General features: G+C 44.4%; 1 long non-coding RNA gene across 1 annotated transcript; it reads left to right on the top strand.

The window, feature by feature from the left end:
* Positions 1 to 5,373: 5,373 nt before the first annotated feature.
* Positions 5,374 to 15,672, top strand: LOC142814217 (uncharacterized). Its single transcript, XR_012894856.1, has 3 exons — positions 5,374 to 5,501; positions 8,860 to 9,008; positions 10,507 to 15,672. It is a non-coding gene; the product is annotated as an uncharacterized LOC142814217 (long non-coding RNA).
* The last annotated feature ends 4,148 nt before the right edge of the window (positions 15,673 to 19,820 follow it).

The raw sequence follows: 19,820 nt of genomic DNA, 5'->3' as shown, positions 1-19,820 counted from the left end.
TAAAACTTCCTTATCCTTCCATATACTCCATAAAAAGCATTCCATATATGCCATACATTTTCCTTATCTTTCTGTATACTCCATAAAAAGCCTTCCGTATACGCCATACAATTTCCTTATCCTTCCATATACTCCATAAGAAGCTTTCCGTAAATGCCATACAACTTCCGTATATTGCCATAAAACTCCATTAGTTTTCCGTATGTAGCATAAGGAAATGTTACGGAGTCCATATATTTTCCGTAAGATTTCATACGGAACGTTTCAGTAGGGATAAAGCTGGTTCTAGCTTTAATCAGTCAGTAAATAGTATTGCCTACATTTATGGAAGACTGTTTTGAGTAATCAAAGCCCGTAGCGAATAAATGGACGATTGCTTCAAAGTGCGAACTTAATGCGATTTGTTGACGCTTATGTTGCATGAAAGGCGCTGTGGCAACGCACGGCATTCTTCTAAATGCGATCGTGGCGCCCGTGATCGAAACCTCGCCTTTCGTTAGCAACCAAGTACCGTAGCCACTGTGACACCGGTGCGGCTTGAACACGTTGCGGGGGGTGGGTGGGGGAAAGGAATTCAGCACTGAGCATGATTGAAGCCATTAGCATGCGCAGGGCTCACCTTGAAAGGCGAGGGGAAGGGGCGGACTTAAGGTGCGAGTCAGAGAAACAAAACGTGGCTTGTTATGGCCACGGATTCAAGAAAAAGAGTGTGACAAGAATTAAAGCAATGACTACAAATATAGCTAGCTTCATTATATGCTCACGTTCATCACATTATTGCAAGTTATGCCGAAAATGTGGTTGCAGTTCGAGAACGCAATGTATTCGCGCAAAAGCGACCGGGTGGAATCAATACGGACCAATTCAGTTCGGCTGTTTAGGCGCGTCTGGAACGTTCCGTGTTTAGCAATCATGCGCCACACGGATGATCTGTTGATTGATTGATTGATATGTGGGGTTTAACACCCCAAAACCACCATACGACACGGATGATCTGTCGATTTTGTTTTCGTGCATCTTTCCTTTGATTTTGTTACTCCACATTACGCCACGCAGAAATCTATCCGATAACATGCGAACGAACAATCCCGTGACGTAATGACGGTGTAACTACAGCAACGCATGCGCAAATTTGAGAGAACTGCCTTGAAACTGCCATTAAAAAAATGTTACACGTTGGTGGCCCACTTCCACTCGTAACTTCCTGCCGGTCGCGCTGTGTATTTCGCAGACAGCAGTTTTTCGGCTGACATTCAGGCACGGGGCTTGCGATACTTAGAACGTACGAGTCATGTTTCAACTTTTATTTCTTGTGTGGACGTTACCGGGGGACATTGCCTGTAAGTGTTCACCAGGAACCACGTCGCCTGGAGTTCGAAGACCACTGCGAGCTTTGTCTTCGGCATGGCAGGCCGGCTAGGCGTTGGGGCATGTTTACCGAAAATCATTCGCTATAGATTCACAGTTCAACCAAAGTTTAAGGTTGCGTGGAACTTTAACGAGCGGGTTTCCGGAACAATGTCACCTTGGGTCTAACTTCCGGAGATAAAGGCAGGGCTTAGCTGACGGTTAAACAGCTATAGGTGGCTTTGTTAGGCTGGTTTCAACGGTAGATAGACCCGATCCGGAATGCACACGTGGCACTCCTGCGGTCATCATTTTGTGCCAATATTGCTTTGCTGGCGCGTGATGTGGTTTTCACGGGCCGTGACGTGGTGTCCCGGTACTTAACCTCGGCTTGTCTCAGCACTTCAATAAAATGGCAACGTCTGAACTTCAAGCCTTCACAACGTGTTGCGTCGAGGACGTGCTACGGGTGGAGTGCAGGTGGGTTAACTTTCTTCAACGTTCACTCCTGTTAGTTAGTACTATAAGATCATTCGGGACCGTAAATACCAACAATATCTTGTCAGAATGGTAGCTAGGCTCTACTTCATGGCTTAGTAGTCACTTTACCGTGTTAACCCTTGCCCTCTTTTCTTTTGCGGCTTCATCTTGGCTCCTAAATACGAGTGCACATGAACCAGTCATGGCTCCGCGCTCAAGCTCTATTTGTGAGATTGCGTTTATATTTTACGCACGCTTTCATCTCCTAGGAAGTTTTGCTTTTGTTCCAGGAGCGCTGACGTAGTGACGTGCCCCATGCCACTCCGGCGTGTCTTCGCACCATCGCGGATGGTAGTCTTTATAGCGGACGTGCTCCCAGCATTGCGCCGTCTAAGCATCTCTCGTATTTCCATGAGTAGCACATTACGCGCTAAGGGCCGCCTTGTTTCAAGCTTTGTCAATTGCAGCCATCGTTCTTTGTACGGCGAGGCTTCGTTACTCGTAGCACTTTGGCCCTGCGGTGACCGCTGCCGGCCATGGTAGGCGCATGCATTCGCTTCATAGCGTTGACACGTGCGAGCACACGTCGCAGTTTGTAATTTAAACGTGTGTGGACGCGTGGGGTAGTTTTCAAAATTCGTTAATATACCTGTTTTTCTTCTGTCTTTTTGATAGTCCATTACATAGCGTGCCCCTAAAAAAGTAACTAACATTTACGGTCAATTTACTAAACAGGGGCACTACAGAGGCAACAAACGATAATTGGGGCTATGCTCAATTATGTTGTAATTGGAATACTCTTACGCATAGTTTGCACTCACCAGGCTTTTGTCAATTATGTTGGAATGAGCTACTTGCTTCGTTGTCGTGCCCATAATTACTAACAATATCTTGTCAGAACTCCAGGCTGACTTGCCCCTTCCTTAAATTCATGGCTCTTCGGGTGCCTCTCGCTCCTAAAGTTGCTGTTCGTGTGCATTAGTCATAATTCTAATTAATGCTTCTTTCATTAATTAGTAGGGAGGATGTTGTTCTGGCATATTGGATGCTTGTTCGTATGCAAGGGATGATTGCTCATTCGGCGGCTCGTAACAAGTTCACTTGCCTAGTGACGCCAGCTCGTAAAAAAATATCTTACACTCGCCGTCGTGGATACTAGCGCTGCTGACTCACATACAAACGGTACGTTTGCTGTGCCACCTTGCATGCTTGAATATCCCTTCACTGTTGTTCCAACCAACCTAAGGGGAAACAGTTTCTGACCATGGTATTTAAGAAAAAATTGTTCTAAAATAAAGGGGGGGGGGGGGGCGCTACCCCTTGGCACATTAGCCTATGTTCTGTGTATACTTAGGAGTCTGGAGTTTTGTTCGTTGAATAAACTGAAAGAATATTTTTACACTTCTCTACTCAAAATTTTTTTCTCGATTCCAAATCTCAAACTAAAACTTTAAGAGCTGCATTAGAACATAAACAATTTGTAAAATATGTATTTAGCGTATTTATATGGTGTTATGAAATAAACTTGTTTTGAGACACGCAGGAACGATGTATTCGAAGTGGCTGCCAGGCAGTTGGTCTAGCCGATTATACTACTTCTTTTCACCAAATTGTAATTTAGTACAGAGCGAAAAGTTGCACTCATGTTTGCATCTGTTTGCTCTGCACTCAGTTTGTTGAAAACAATCAAGCGAGCATCGGTGACTACACCAGCTCTGACAGCTTTGCCACATCATTCTTGGGTTAAAGCGAAGTTCCTGAAAAGCCGTACAAAAAAATGTTTAGCACTTATTTTAAAATTGTCTGTCTTGTTCTAATGCCGCTATAAATTAAGGTACTTAAGCATCTCATTCTTTAAGCGCGTCAAATTCTCTTCAGTTCAATTTCAAAGAAATTTTTGAGGCCCTTGTTTTGACGTTATTTTTTGATCCCAGAGTTGCAGCTATAGGCCACCTTAAATAGCCACATAATTGAGCATTTATTATGTACAGTGCAGAACAAAAACCCATATAACGTAAAATACACGCGCACTCGCATACTGCTATTATACTTTGGCGCTTCCGATGTTTGTTCGGCACTCAGCTGCTTCATTTACCACTGCATCTTACACGGGTCCTCTAAGATGGTTCCATATGCTTCCTGACCAAGCTTGTGGCAAGATTGACATCTATCCAGTTTTAGACAAGCCCGGCTGGTTTCTTAAATAGCGAGCCAGTTGTCATTCCACACCTAATTCGTGCCGACGTCAGCAGACTCAACGTGTCTCGTGCGGCGCTAAGCACTGCTTTAAAGGGTCTCAACTGAAATGGTGAATACACTTAAAGGGGAAATTGTACTCTGGGAACTTTTACGCCGTTAGTTTCACATTTGTTTATGGCGCAAATCAAGGTATTCTTAAATCTCGCGCCGAAATGTTCGCTCGTGACATTACATAGTTCAAGTGACATTTTCTGAAACCTGGTATCTTCAATATGTGACCGCATCAGAGAATAATGTACTTAATTTTTACTAATGTACATCTCAACATTTTGTGAGGCAAATCAAGAGTGAAATCGACCGCATCTTCTCTTTCTTTGTCTCTTTGAACAAATGTTGTCGAAGTAAGAGTGGTAATTTCGCTATTTGCCAGACTGCATTTATTTTTGGCGGGTTCTCATCTTTTAACTTCCTTCAAGCGTGAATTGTGATAGCCTTCAAATATGTGTCGAATTTGCACAACAAATTCTAAAGCATTTTATATTACATTCTAGAAAATCCAAGGCTGTGTTTAGTACTGGGGATAATTGGTGGGCAAATATTTAATACTCGGCTGCCATTCAGTTTTCCTTGTTGACAAAAAATCAAATGTAAAAATCAAAATACATGTGGTATTTAATCTTAGATGTATTCATTTAGAGCAAACAAGAGCTGTACTTCTGGCGGGGGCAACGCCAGTGGGTGATATGGGTAGGATAGAGCCCTCCACCCTCCCCTTCCCCCCAGAAAAAAAAAGAAACTTCCGCATGCCCCCTTTGCTCTCTCAAGAGCAAGCACAGTCACACAATGCATGTTCTCTACCCCCACGAAAGAATTCGCTAGTCGTAGGTGCCCCCCTCCCCCGTCCAGGAAGTAAATCCTGCCGCCACTCCTGACTTTTGCCTTAAACCACGACATCGTACAAAGTTCTGCTTCCACCGACGTGGAAGGCTGCAGTGCCATGAAACAAATATGGAAACGGTGAAGACAATTATTATTCCAGTTATAGGTTCAAGACAGTTATAGGTTCAATTCATCCTATGCACAACTTGATTATGTTAGATTCCTGGGCATGCAAACACGAACTCCGAACGTCGTCTCACATTATGGGGTATCTTAATCATTTGTGAGGTCTTACCTCTTATGCCTGTGTTTGCATACGCAGTCTTTTAATATGAATGACATACCAACAGTCTTATAACTGTCACTATATATCTAGCTCTTTCTTGACACGTTAACTGTGGAAAATTAAGTTGCAGCTAATTGTGTATGATGCGCGCCTCAAGGTATTTTCATTTTACTTCTCTCCAGGAGCGCTTAATCCCTTCACGTGCACCCAATGCCACATCGACAGATCTGCTGCGTCTCGTGCGGCACCCTTCCGGCACTTCGAGCAAGCACTTCTTCACGTCTTCACAAGCAATATATATATAAACAAGGTGAGATCTGGATTCTAGCCAATTAAATGATTGCCATCGATCTCTGAAAATTTTACAATGAGCCTGTCAGATTGTGCTAGTATGCCTAACGACACCCACTGTAGTGACTTGGCCGCTACGAAGTCGTCCTGATTTAAGCTAAGTCGCGGGCCGTTATGCTTGTGAATGCCAGCAATGGTAGGTTCATATATTTTAATGAAAGAAATGACCATACGTCTAAATAGTTGCACACATTCTGTAAATCCAGTGCCTTCGAAACAATTGGTAAATAGTTGGTAAATGCAGAGGTGCACCTAACCAGACTAGAAGGTCTGGTTAGGTCTGGCAAGACAGTGTTGGACAAGTGACAGCAAGAGAATGACAGACAGCGCGCTCACAATTTATATTTCTGTCAGTATCTCCTTAAGACCATGCATTACATCAGCTTAGTCGTGCACGAGTTTGGCCTTACAGTCTATTTTCATACAGCAGCTAATACACTGAGAAATGCGGCATTTAATGACCAAGAATGCATCCTCGGTGTTTAATAAGACAGCTCTAAATTCCTGTGTCAAGTGTTGATGCGCCCTTCTGGACGATTTTCATAGCACTGTTTCCTGTGCTAGCAAATTTAATTTTATGCTTGCAAACTTAATTCTTGCTCCACCAAGCACAGCGCTGCCCTCAGACACACTTTCAATCCCTTGGTATTCATCTATATGTTCTAATAGACCACCGGTGTTGTGTCCTTCCCATGGCTTGACTTACCCTGGTCCGCTTCTTTCTCCCAATGTTTGCTATCCCTCTGAACTTCATGTGGCTCACACTGCAGTATCCATTAGTTCCACTTCACTTTTTGTTCCTTCGCAGCCTGTGTGGTCTTTCAAATAAGCATTTTCTTGCTCCCAAGTTTCTGCCCCATATGTTAGAATTGGCTAAGTGCAATGGTTTTTCACCTCGGTTTAGTGGTAGTTGTAATAAGCTATAGCCGTGAGCCTACCGTATGCGCACCAGCCCATTCTCACTCTTCGGCGAATTTCCTTTCCATGAACGAGCTGTATTGTTGGAATTCAACTCGTACATGCTCTCCTACTGCTTATAGGTCCCTGTTTAAGTAACACACTCTTAAACCACCGAGCATTGTTTGCTCGCTGCATGCCTATCTTCGACCACACCTTGACGCCTTTTCCTTTCGTCTGCAGTCACCTTCTGCACTTGACCACGATCATTGACGAAGTGTCTGGCGTCTTCCACAAATATAAATTGCTAAAATATTCTCTGCTGATCTTTCTTCCTATTTCTTTCCGGTATATTCACTCGAATACTGCGAGACATGCAGTGAACAGCAATAGCGATATATTACCTTCTTGTCGGACCTTTCTCAATCGGGATTTTGCAGTGTTTTTAGAGTAACAAAGTAGCTGTAAAATAGATCGTTGAGACGTAACTTTAACAAAGACTTTAAAAATTAAAGGCATGTCACAAGTGTGGAAGCTCTAATTTTGCGATGTTTGTGTTCTGTTTTATGGTTCGTTCATTCCTCTATAAGTAGTCGCACTGAGTGACTACATATGAGGCTTTTTTTTTTTTTTTAAGAACCAAATGCACTTTAACTGAAACGGAGAAATACGCACTTTTTTTTTCTACTGACAATATGGTCGGACCTGCTCAAACAACTTTTTGTCGGAATGTTCATCTCCACCAAATACCACAAATCTATATATGCATTGTGGCTAAACTCTACATAGCTGAATATCGTCAGCATTGGGGAGTAAAGTTTGTATTTGGCTCATATAGATTAGAACATTTCATTTGGACATGAATAAGCTCGTAAAATAAATGTAAAAAAATTCGAATGTACGGTATAACAACACTTTGCGATATATTTAACATCATCCTTGTGCTTCCGTTGGTACCGGGCTTCGTCGCATGGGCATAATGACGATTACTAGACTGTCAGGCGCTTCTGCGCATTTTGTGGGTGTAGATGTCACAAAATAAGTTTGTGGGGGTCTAATTCGTGATAACGAGTCCAGAGGTGACTTCTTTGGGATCTGCCCACGCAGTGTGGCACGATTTTTGTACATTATAGCCCCATGCACCCTGATAACTTCAGATTCACTAATTCAAACAATTTCACAGTCCCTTTGAATTCAAATGAACTTTCTGTTCGGTATAAGAGAAACAGCTGTAAGTGAAAGATGGAACTTTACGATGAAAAATCTACGAAAAGATGGTGTGCGCTTAGGCACACATCCACTGTTTGTGGATGTTTTTTTTTTTTCATCAAATGTAACAAGAATGCTTAATTGACCATTACGTCAGTTTGTGGTCATTCCTCTACCAATAGTGCACAAAAGGTATCCTCTAAAAAAGGGCGCACTGCCGCCAATGATTAAGTGCACTTTGCACACCTCTAGTACGTTATATTATATGTAAACAGGTGAGTCGCTCTGGCCATGATTGACAGGTGGCTGGTTTTTCTTTCAGCTCTGCATTAGGTGCGCACAGTGGGCGATCCCACAGGTTCTTCGGGTATTTAGTCCAGTCCTCAATCCACCAAAAATTGTAGTCCCCGGTGTGTTTCTCAGTAGACAGTGTTTCTTCTGCCTGCTGGAGCCTACTGCAGTCTCATAATGGACCTTTGCTCGGTGATCTGTAGTGATTTGCGTGAGTAAATCCACATTAAGTAATAAGAGTAAGTGCTCTTAAGTATTTTTAGAAAATTTAGAACTACATAATGCAGGAACTTGCTTATCTGCAGTCTTCAGTCCGTGCCGTGTGGGTGAAACTTCAGTGTCAACACTGCATTTAGCTGCCGAATGTGTTGCGGCGTGCACGGTTATGTATTTACCAGTTACGTGCGAATAAAACTTCTCGTTTTATTCCTGTTAAACCAGACTTATCAAGTCTATAGATACGAGACACTGCATTTCTAACGACGAGTCAGTTAACTAAAGGGCTCAAAACGTAGCACTGGCAATTTGTTTTTGTTTTTATCAAGCGAAGGAGAGAGTTCAAGCTAATTTGATGTTGGCGAAATATATCTGTTATAGAGCAAGATTCTGTCAATCTCTTAGCAAATTGGGGCAATGTGTAGTACTATCACGTGCAAATGACATCACCACTTTAACTAATAATGAAGCTTCCACCAATGCTGCAATTACATATGCATATAACACTTATTTTGAGGCTATCTACTCAAAATAACCAAACTTCTTCCCATTTAGTGCGATAGCAGCGATAATTGACCTAGCTGTATAATGCGGTGGCGTTCTAAAGTTACTTTCATAGCGAGATAGTGAAAATTAGTGCCATTTACTGGTAAAACAGGTGCAGAATGTCTTGCAATATTATACAGATGACTTTTTCCTTCTAGCTTGCCAACCTCTGCTTCTGGTGCATGCAAAGGACGACTTCGCAGCTCCTTTGCGATCAGTGTACCGGCTTTACTTCGTGAACTTCGTCGTTCTGACATCCTTCATACGAGTGTTGGACCTCTCTACCCGGCAGTCTGCAGTGACTCGGGTAAGTACTTTTTATTTTTACGGTGACTTATTCAGTGGACTGTGTTTGCGTATTGCTAAGCACTGGTGATCCTTCACGTAATAAGGCGTTCTGTAGCATTGGGGGCGATCATCTCTTGAAACCTAGTCTTCGAAGAGCCAGTGGGCTGAATATCCAGGATGTCCATCAGTTAAGTGCACATGGGCTACAAAGCTTTGATACCCTGCAGTGTACAATAATCAAGCCATATGCAACTAACTCTTCGACCTGTTGAATAAATTTCTACGACAGCATATGCTCGCCGCTGTCATTGTACCTTTACTATGTAGCCTTTAGCGAACTTGTGTTTATATTGGAACAGCGAACTATTGTTTAGTTTTTCTTCACGATTTGTTTCTGCGCTGTTCCAATATAAACCTTTAATCACTTAACTCTACTCGTACGAATTGAGAATGCCAGTACTCCTGCAGACGCCTCACCATGGTGGTCTAGTGGCTAAGGTACTCGGCTGCTGACGTGCAGGTTGCGGGTTCAAATCCCGACTGCAGCGGCTGCATTTCTGACGGAGGCGGAAATGTTGTAGGCCCGTGTGCTCAGATTTGGGTGCACGTTAAAGAACCCCAGGTGGTCGAAATTTCCGGAGATATCCACTACGGCGTCTCTCATATTCATGTGGTGGTTTTGGGGACGTTAAACCCCACAAATCAATCAATCAATCAGTACTCCTGCAGACATTGCTCACGGGTCTAAAACTTCTTTGATACTGCATTTCTTCTGTTGCGGAATTGTGTTGGCGTCTAAAGCTTCCAGAGGCTTCATTACTTTACTTTTGTTACTGTTCCTAGTTTTTGCATACGTTTCCCTTAGTCAGCATCCCACCATAAACGTGCTGCTATTTGTACCTTCCCAAATTTATCTAACAGTCGATTACATGTTCGTATCTGTAGTGTAATATAAACAAAAAGGAAATGAAGAATACGAACAAGCAGCCACTTTGTAAGATCCATGCCTGCAACCTTTACGCGTACAATCCTCTACCAATCAAACTGTGATGATAGGCGCGTCGCCTCCCACTTTTTTCGGGTATCTCTGTACTTTAAACCCTTAAAATGTTAGCTTGTACCACTTGTAGCCAACATGAAGTGTGAAAATCCTCACCGTTAGATAGCACGCGAACATTGCTTAAGATGGCTAATTACCAACAAATTTTTGCATGCTAACCTAAGGCATTAATTCTACCAGGGCGAGGTTCCTGCTAAGAATAAGCGAAACGGGGAATTTTTTTCCTGTATGGTATTTTTTGTTAGGTTCCTCCACATCAATCAAATAACAATCAGCCCAACGAAAGTATTGTGGACATTGCCTTAAACTGTAGCATACTAATAAGAACTAGAACTCAATTAATACTGATGGAAAATCGCCCTTTCTGTACGTAGGACTTCAATCCACACCTTCCAAATATCGCATCCAATGCTTCACAAATTGTAAAAAAAAATGCTGTTATTTTGTGCATTTCCAGGTTAAGCGGAAATCAGGCATCGTCTCAAATATTGTGCTCACTGTCAACTTGAGATCCCGTGCATATAGGCAAGGTACGCACACCAGCTCAACATGAAATATTGGTGCCCTTCTATAGTTCCTCGACCTTCGATTTCATCCAGAGGATATATCTTCCAAACCCGCATGACCTTTCGCTGATGGCCTATGCCTTTTGGGTGGACAAGACCATCGTACAGATAGCCCTGTCCTGCAGCCATAACGTCTCTTCATCCACGAGAATTTATCTTCTGGTTCCTGTTTCTTGCTTGCCTTCTACAGAATGCATCATGCGGGAAAGCCCATCGCTGTCACCTGCCTTTCTATCTTCAATCCGTGTGAGGACTTTCTTTGGCGTTGCTGCTTGTCATCACTTCGCTGTGACCACTGGCTGATGAAAAGTGAATGAGACTACGACTCGCAACTCCCCCCCCCCCCCCCTTGCGAGACGTGCCAGTGCTCTTTGGATCCACCATTGGCTACCAGCTGCCAATTAAATGCGGTGCAACACCTTCACGTCGCTGATATATTGCCTATAGAGCTGTTTCGAGAATGGTCCCAAGGATTACAGAATCTACCGCGTATTTAATAGTACGCTGTTCAGCTGCCATTCAGCGTATCGTTTTTAGCGCCCATGTCAAACATATTGCACCGATATTGTAGATTAAATTACGCTAGTGTAACATTTGGTGCAATGTTTCATCATAATGTTCTTATTTTATCACTGTATACATATTACTGCAGTGAGATTGATTGACCCATCTGCGTGTTTTTCTTAACCCAGATAGAGGCCATTCACATTGTGCAATGTAGTGGCATATCGATGCTCTTGCTTTTTGTTTTTAAACTCGATCGAAAAGCTAGGCAACTTCGCACAGATTCATCTATTGATCTGTGTGACACGGTGGCTCCTTTTGTGTGTGTGTGTGAGCGCATGTGTAAGCGCCTGTTTGTTCCGTATCTCGGCGACATGGTCTTTCTTTTCACTCTTCACAATTCAACTCGGTGCTCCTTTGGTTCGGTCTTGATGTTACTATGCCGACTTGCTCGGCAGGTTCTCATTCGTCCAATTAAGCGGTTCAGCTGAAGCATTGCCAATCGTTGTTTGGGCGATCGAGTCTTCAACTCTTAGAATTCAATTTGCTTTGGGCATCCTGGTTGGAGGGTGTCTGGATCATCGGTATACACTGTAAGCAAAAGTTAGCCGAGATGGGAGTTTCTCCAGCACATGAGCCCACAAAACTCCCCTGCCCCAATTATTTACTCCCTGGTAGGGAGTGAACTCGGCACATGTCATCGTAAAACGCCCCCTCCTTAATCACAGAGTTTATGAACGACATGACCTTGTTAAACTCCCCCGGGAGTTTCAGGTCACGTGGTTACAAACTCCCTATAGGAGCTTTAAAAACACTCTTTGGGCGTGACGTGTGTGTGTGTGTGTGTGTGTGTGTGTGTGTGTGTGTGTGTGTGTGTGTATGGGCATATGTTTGCACGTCGGTGTGAAACACATGTGCTTTGTGTGGCTAATCGTGTAAGCATCTGTCAACAGGCAACGAAATTATAAGTGCAGCGAGGAATAGCAACGACCGGTTGGTATTTACTGGGAACATTTCAATATATTTCGCACCGTTAAACCACGCTGCACATCGGTCCGATTCCTCAACGAAACGTCGTGAATGCCGCGCTTCAAAGGGCCGAGTAACAAAAAACTTCGAAGAATAAATTAATGGTAGCAAAAGTAAGCTGTTACGATCGTCAGCGGCTGCTCCTGGAGTTTCACCATCAGAAACTTCGAAGTGGTCTGAAGTAGGCTTCGCTCGACTACGGCAGGCTGGCCGGCAACCGGTCTGAGAGTTGCGCCGGCGACGCGCTCGCCCCGTCTCCGCCGATAGTGGCTTCTCGGAGTGTCACCGGTATTTCACCGGCTGTAACATCTAAGGCCTCGCTATGCCGTCGGTATCAAGCCGGCATCGTATCGAACTCGCACTGCGCGCCGGCCACCGCGGCAAGCGCTACGAGCTAGCACCGACCACCGGCGATGCAAAGAATGTGTTTCACAAAAAATGAAGGCTGCTGGGATGTATAACAGTCTTCTGCGCCTTGCGACCGCAGCTTTCAATGACTAACTACAAGGCGAGCGCCGAACGAGGCGGAGTACGATCGTCAGCGATTGCACCGTAAAACTTCGAAGCGGTTCGAAGTACGGCTTCGCTCGACTACGGCAGGCTGGCCGGCAAGCGGTCTGAGAGTTGCGCCGGCGACGCGCTCGCCCCGTCTCCGCCGATAGTGGCTTCTCGGAGTGTCACCGGTATTTCACCGGCTGTAACATCTAAGTGGTAAGAAGGCCTCGCTATGCCGTCGGTATCAAGCCGGCATCGTATCGAACTCCCACTGCGCGCCGGCCACCGCGGCAAGCGCTACGAGATAGCACCGACCACCGGCGATGCGAAGAATGTGTTTCACAAAGAATGAAGGCTGCTGGGATGTATAACAGTCTTCTGCGCCTTGCGACCGCAGCTGTCAATGACTAACTACAAGGCGAGCACCGAGCGAGGCCGCGTACGATCGTCAGCGATTGCACCGTAAAACTTCGAAGCGGTTCGAAGTAGGCTTCGCTCGACTACGGCAGGCTGGCCGGCAACCGGTCTGAGAGTTGCGCCGGCGACGCGCTCGCCCCGTCTCCGCCGATAGTGACTTCTCGGAGTGTCACCGGTATTTCACCGGCTGCAACATATAAGCGGTAGGAAGGCCTCGCTATGGCGTCGGTATCAAGCCGGCATCGTATCGAGCTCGCACTGCGCACCGGCCGCCGTGGCGAGCTCTGCGAGGTATACATGCAATGCATGCGAGCAAAGGGAACAGCGGCTGCGAACCGTCTCATTCGTTTAAGTCTATCGCTCCGTAGCTTAAACTGCGTGGATAGCGGACACCTACCTCTGTGCATGGGAAAAACGAGACGTAAACTGCACATCAGCAAGCATTTTGTGATCGCCAGCTGTCATTCATCGAATCACCGTGCTACAGTATAACCGTGCCGTACTCGTGAGTGAGGCCTAGTCGTCGAACGCGGTAGCGGCGGTCTACCTCGGTTCATCGCTGGAGCTGCTAAATGTGCCTCGTTAATGTGTTCATTCAAGGCCGCGCGCACTTTGTGTATGATTCCGTGCATTTTACGGGTCCACAAACAGTACTGCTAATGCAAATTCAGCCCGTACGACAGAGCGTCAACTGATGAAACTTTTTCGCTATAGTAAAAAAATAATAAATATTAGGCAGGCTTAGGATAAAAGGCATGTGTGTTGAAGTGCTTACATCAGACCACCGCAAGTTCATACTTACGCCGTGCGTATTTATTGCCTAATTAACAGCAAAAAAAGGCTTTCACCAGGGCGACATGGGAGGTAAAAATGTGGTGCATATATATACCCGGTGACTATATATGGTAGGTGTGTACTGCGTGTGGCAAGCTGTGGTGAGTGCGAGTGTTGTGGTATAATGTGAACCTTGTGATAATGTTTGTGTACTGTAATCATTGTTGTGCTCATTAAATGTTATGTAATTAAAGTTACGCTAGCGCATGGTACGGCTGCTGACGTAATTTTTTTCTTTGTCGATGCAAAAAATTTACTCCCATACTGACCTGAAAAAGTTCCCCAATGGATGTAAATAAAAACCCCCCTGGCACCATGCAAAAACCCCCTACGGATGGGGAGTAAATTTTTTACTCCCAACGGAGGGGTTTATAAAACTCTCATCTGGGTGTGCGCTAGAGGACAAGGTCATTTACTCCCATCTCGGCTTATTTCTGTTTACAGTGTATGGTCCTGTGCTAATATGCACTTGGTTACTTGTTCCATGACTGCATCTTAGTACCCCTTACATCCTTTAGTCTGTTTCTGTTGGTACATGCTTTCCTACTCGACTGTCAATTTTGCATGCTTTGATTTTGCTTCGCCCTGTCGGTGATTATGGAAGAGCATCAATTTGCCAAAAATCGCACAATGTGACTGGAGGCACATGCGGATGTGGGCCATAATCGTGGCAAACAAAAAAATATGTCTGATGAGAGTTCGTTTCTACATGCATGACACGTGCTTCCTTTTTTAGTTTTCTACTGTAGTGTTCTATATGCTTTTGTAGCAGTGTGGCAACGAAACGATGTGCTTTGCTTTGAGTAAATAGTGTTTGTTCCTTGAGAAGTTCTAGAACGTTGATATTGTTATTAAAGAAATTGTACGTGCATGCGCACATTGAATGTTCTTGAAAGCTTTTGTTTTTTCAGATTGATTTCCTTTAAGCTATACATGCTCACCATTGTGTTTATGTAATTAAGGTAAATTCAGTAAATACATTCTCTTAAATCTCTTAATCACTATAGTCTGATGCAACTCCAGAAAACTAGAGAACGGTAGCCAGTCACCTTTAAAAGGGGTAAATCTGTTGACTTCTAAAGTTGTCTAAGCCAGTCTACTGGGCTACAAAGTTATCGAAGCCTTCATTGGCGTAACATTGAATAAAAATGAATATTCAGGAATATAGAAATTCGTGCTAAATTGCTTATTAGCTGCTTCAAACATCTGCTGCTGTACTATGTTCCTTTGTAGAATTGATCCACATTAAACAAGTACTTTCGGGCTTCCGCCATTTTCCTCCTTCCTTTGGCTAAGACATACATATTGTCCCTAAATTGTTTGTTTGATTGAATGTATGTATTAACATGCAATATATTGCCCTTTCTAATACATGGTACTACCACTGGTCTTTATCCAATAAAGTGTGAATTGCAATGCTGCTATTTGTTTCGAGACTATACTTGCAGGTTTCCAAAATGTATTCCTTGTCAAAGCGCTTGTGCTGTTGCGATGGTTTACATTGTTTGTAATCCAAAAATAACGTTATTGCTGCGATTTGTTAATATAACGTGTACTGTTAATACAACGTGTATTGTGTGTTGTTTTATCTTTCTTGCTCAGCGCTCCCTGGTGTTCCAGTGGTCAAGCACTTCTCTGCACAATAGTGCTTGCCGTACAGCATTGCCATCTCTGAGTCAGTCATGAAATGATTCGTTAGATATTTGAACATTAAATAGCTCAAATAGAACTACACATTCACAAAATACAAATAAAAATAAAGCGTAAATTATTAAAAGCATGCTTGTCCGACTAGCATTATTGTATGGATGTGTTTTTATGTCGTTCCGAGTTCTAATTGTACGTAGTCAGATACTTATATTCAGTTACCAAGTCTACAATTGAAAATCGCATGTGATCTCACCAGTTTCAATTGCGATCTCTGCTTTGTCCCAGTGGGCATTGCATAATGCGACCTGGTATCCCGTAATGTTCACTTCTAAAGCAGTTAAAGATCATCTACCTGTCTTTTGGGACTGGGCTACGTGAATGCTAATTTCAGCGGGCCATGTTTTATGTCATACAGCTCTTGCATATACCTGCTGCGATCACCTAACTGAGCCACTTTTGTTTGAGAGCAAAGTAGATGTTGGTTCACGTATTCCTAAAGATTTGATTGAAGTTAGAAAACATTATTAGTGCAGAGCCATTGAAAAGATTTGGATGTGCTGAACGCAATGTTTAGTAAGCTGAAATGTCTCAAAATCGCTCGAATGCTTTCTTGAATTTCACATAGCAAAGGTAAGTTAGGCCTCTCACAGTTAGTGGCTATTGCAAAGCAGGGGGCACCTGCTTTTCTGTTCTGCTTGTCCCTTCCACAACCTCAGCTCTCAAACGCAACAGTTCAAAACACATCAGATAAGTTCCCAGCTTACCTGCCCCCTGAAAAAACTGCTTGTGGCGGGTGCCCCCTCCCCCCCCCCCGACCTCTGTTGCTAATTAACCGTGATTCCTTTCCGTAAAGAAAAAAAAAACATTTGGAAATAACGCTTCCTTTTATTGTACTTATGTGCACTCCGGTCTTTTACTGATTTTCTAATGTAGAAATATTTATAGACATTTGCAATAAAATTTGATAGATCTTGTACGCTACTGTCAAGCATCGCTTTCAACAAGGCACGCTCTGGTGCATTTAGCGTTGTTCCCTTCCCTTGCTTTGCTCTAGCGACACAGCTTAATCTTTCTGGTAGTGTTCCACGCACCGAAGCATCACAACGCGTCCGTGGCGTGTCGATTCGGCGTCGCGTCGTGTTCCTTTAGAGAGAGAGAGCACGCATGGTTTGAGGGGATGCCACGCGCTGATGGGTTAAGCGTACATGTGGTTAGAGGTTTGGGCCACCCTGTGTCCTCGTAGTCGCGACAACTAGGACACAGTAATTTTAACAGACGTCGCGACGTCTGCCGAAAATTTCTAGCAAGTCAATTGGCTGATCAGGCAGATCAGATGATCTCGCTTTAAACAATTCGGTGGAAGCGAGCGCAATTCGAGTCTTGTGGCGGATCCACGACATCGCGATGCGTTTGCTGAAATACCATTTGCTGTTCTAGTAAGGCACGTGATCTTAGTTCGACCAATGGAGAGTAAGCGCGCGTACTTCAAATATAGCGGTGCATTCACGACATCACACAAGCTTGCTAGCCACGAATTTAAAACGTTGTCGTGCCGAAGACTCAATGTTTCGAGCTCAAGTGCTAGCAGAGACCCCGAAATGTGAGCTTGCGAAACCGAGGCAACATGGCAGTGAAGAGTAGCTGGTACTACTGACGGCAGCAAGACTCATTGCAAGAAATATCACAAGGGGGCGTCGTCATGCATTGACAGCCTCGCTGTATCACCATCTTCACGCTGTCGTTGTGTGCCAGTGGATGTTCTGCATCTCTTTCTGGAGCCTTGAGTGCAACGGTAAAAGTCGATTTCTATAAATGGTAGTTCAAAAACCAGAGCGTAGCCCGGGCCGCCCACGTCGCTCGTAATGAACAACACGCACAAAGCGTATACAGTTATGACCTGCCATATTTAAGTCACGCATATGTAAAATGTGACTTCTTTCAGGCAACAACTGTTTTCGTCCTTCCCGCAATAACCGCCATGATGGTCTAGTGGTTATGGCGCTCGAGCGCTGACCTGAAGGTCATGAGATCGAGTCCCGGTTACGGCGGCCGAATTTTCATACAAGCGAAAGGTTAACATATGACATTCATATAGTGTTGTTTTTTTTTTCGAATCAGTTTCAAACAATGGCGCAGCTCTGTTGTCGAACACCTACTGGTCACGCAAAAGGCCTGGGCTTGATTCTCACGCGAACCAAAGTATTACTCGTTTATTTATTCATTCATTCATTTACACTATTCTCTACTTCTCGCTGATAGCCAACCCCGACAACGGAATTTCTGCGAGACGAGCTCCTTACTATTTCACACATTTTCTTATCGTGATGGTCATGTTCAGTGACAAGAACGGGCAGATTTTCTTTTTCAGCACAGAAAGTGTTATCTCTTTATTGTTTTTGTATCGCAGCTACAGCGCAATTACGTGGCTCAGATACATTCCCGTTCTGCCTGCGTTGATGTATAGCTTAACGCTTAAGATGGTCGCTTGCGGAGCGGAGAGCCTAGGTTCAACTCCCGACACTACCAAGAATTATTTTTTTGTTCAATGACACAGAGACGGACGGACAAGTACTGATTTATCGTTTATTCAGCATATAAACGCTTGCGCATTTAAAACTAACCTACATGTAACGTGTTAGCATCCCCAAAACAACACCTTCATACTAACGATAGTTACAGCGCGAGAACAGAACGACGACACAGAGACAACAGGGACATGAAGGACACTTGTCTTCTTGTCTCTGTGTCGTCCTTCTGTTCTCGCGCTATAACTATCGTCATGTCATACCAACTAGCCCAAGCTGCCACACTTCTAAGTTGCCTTCATACTGTTCAGATATCCCAGCTCTTCCAAGTGCCAGTAATTATCCAGTAGATAGGATGCTATATGTTGGAGCATAAAGTCGTAAGTTGAGCGTAAGTTCCTCTGGTACGTCGGCTTCACTGCAATAGTGACCAAAAGCAGTCGAAAAAGTTTAGGCCCTTATCACCGCTGATAAGGCTCAACTTTTGTCTGACGTCACACCTTGCCGCGAAGTGCATCCTGCGCGTTATTTCCGAGTTAAAAGTTCTGTGGAACGTTAGCTTCACCACAATAGTAGCTAAAAGAAGTCAACAAATTTGAGGCCCTTATCAACGTCGATAAGGCTGCACTTTTATATGACCTCACACCTTGAAGCTACGGGTGTGCTACGCGTTATTTCCGAGTTAAATGTTCCCCTGGAAAGTTAGCTTCACCGCAATAATGGCCAAAAGCAGTCGAAAAAGTTGGGGCCCTTATCACCCTCGACAAGGCTAAACTTTTGTCTGACGTCACACCTTGCAGCAACGGGCGTGCTACGCGTTATTTCCGATCTGGAAGTTCCCCTGGTACGTTGGCTTCACCGCAATAAGGGCCAAAAGCAGCTGAAAAAGTTGAGACCCCTATCACCCCCGATAAGGCTCATCTTTTGTCTGACGTCACACCTTGCAATGACGAGTGTGCTACGCGTTGTTTCCGATCTAGAAGTTCGCCTGGTACGTCGGCTTCACTGCAATAGTAACCAAAAGCAGCCGAAAAAGTTGAGGCTGTTATCACCCCCGATAAGGCTCAACTTTTGTCTGACGTCACGCCTTCAGCGACGGGCGTGCGAGTCGTTGTTTCTGATCTAGAAGTTCCCCTGGTACGTTGGCTTCACCTCAACAGGGGTTAAAAGCAGCCGAAAAAGTTGAGGCCTTTATCACCGCCGATAAGCCTGTACTTTTGTCTGACGTAACACCTTGCAGCGATGGGTATGCTACGCGTTATTTCCGAGTTACAAGTTTCCCTGGAAAGTTAGCTTCACCGCAATAATGGCCAAAAGCAGTCGAAAAAGTTGGGGCCCTTATCACCCTCGATAAGGCTCAACTTTTGTCTGACGTCACACCTTGCTGCGATGGGCGTGCTACGCGTTATTTCCGAGTTACAAGTTCCCCTGGAAAGTTAGCTTCACCGCAATAAGGGCCAAAAGCAGCTGAAAAAGTTGAGACCCCTATCACCCCCGATAAGGCTCATCTTTTGTCTGATGTCACACCTTGCAATGACGAGTGTGCTACGCGTTGTTTCCGATCTAGAAGTTCGCCTGGTACGTCGGCTTCACTGCAATAGTAACCAAAAGCAGCCGAAAAAGTTGAGGCTGTTATCACCCCCGATAAGGCTCAACTTTTGTCTGACGTCACGCCTTCAGCGACGGGCGTGCGATTCGTTGTTTCTGATCTAGAAGTTCCCCTGGTACGTTGGCTTCACCTCAACAGGGGT

Source organism: Rhipicephalus microplus, chromosome 4 (genome assembly GCF_043290135.1).
Source record: "Rhipicephalus microplus isolate Deutch F79 chromosome 4, USDA_Rmic, whole genome shotgun sequence".
Classification (NCBI taxonomy): domain Eukaryota; kingdom Metazoa; phylum Arthropoda; class Arachnida; order Ixodida; family Ixodidae; genus Rhipicephalus; species Rhipicephalus microplus.
This window is presented reverse-complemented; position numbering and strand designations above follow the sequence as displayed.